Below are 648 nucleotides of genomic sequence, written 5' to 3' on the forward strand. Positions count from 1 at the left end.
TCTCTATCCCTGCCATTGGAGCAAACAACATTGAGCTTAAGCCTCAATTAGTTTCTCTAATGCAACAGAATTGCAAGTTCCATGGACTTCCATTGGAAGATCCTCATCAGTTTTTAGCTGAATTCTTGCAAATCTGTGACACTGTCAAGACTAATGGGGTTGACCCTGAGGTCTACAAACTTATGCTATTCCCTTTTGCTGTAAGAGACAGAGCTAGAATATGGTTGGACTCACAACCTAAAGAAAGCCTGAACTCTTGGGAAAAGCTAGTCAATGCCTTCTTGGCAAAGTTCTTTCCACCTTAAAAATTGAGTAAGCTTAGAGTGGAAGTCCAAACCTTCAGACAGAAGGAAGGAGAGTCCCTCTATGAAGCTTGGGAAAGATACAAAAAATTAATCAGAAAGTGTCCCTCTGATATGCTTTCTGAATGGAGCATCATAGGTATTTTCTATAATGGTCTGTCTGAACTGTCCAAGATGTCTTTGGATAGCTCTGCTGGAGGATCTCTTCATCTGAAGAAGACGCCTACAGAAGCTCAAGAACTAATTGAAATGGTTGCAAATAACCAATTCATGTACACTTCTGAAAGGAATCCTGTGAACAATGGGACTAATCGGAAGAAAGGAGTTCTTGAGATTGACACTCTGA

The 648-nt window shown here is 40.6% G+C and overlaps 1 non-coding gene across 1 annotated transcript; it reads right to left on the reverse strand.

Annotated features, from left to right (window-relative positions):
- Positions 1-314: 314 nt before the first annotated feature.
- LOC112700335 (small nucleolar RNA R71) lies at positions 315-422 on the reverse strand. The gene has a single exon (XR_003153243.1). It is a non-coding gene; the product is annotated as a small nucleolar RNA R71 (small nucleolar RNA).
- Positions 423-648: the final 226 nt, after the last annotated feature.

The sequence above is a fragment of the Arachis hypogaea genome, chromosome 6 (genome assembly GCF_003086295.3).
Source record: "Arachis hypogaea cultivar Tifrunner chromosome 6, arahy.Tifrunner.gnm2.J5K5, whole genome shotgun sequence".
Classification (NCBI taxonomy): domain Eukaryota; kingdom Viridiplantae; phylum Streptophyta; class Magnoliopsida; order Fabales; family Fabaceae; genus Arachis; species Arachis hypogaea.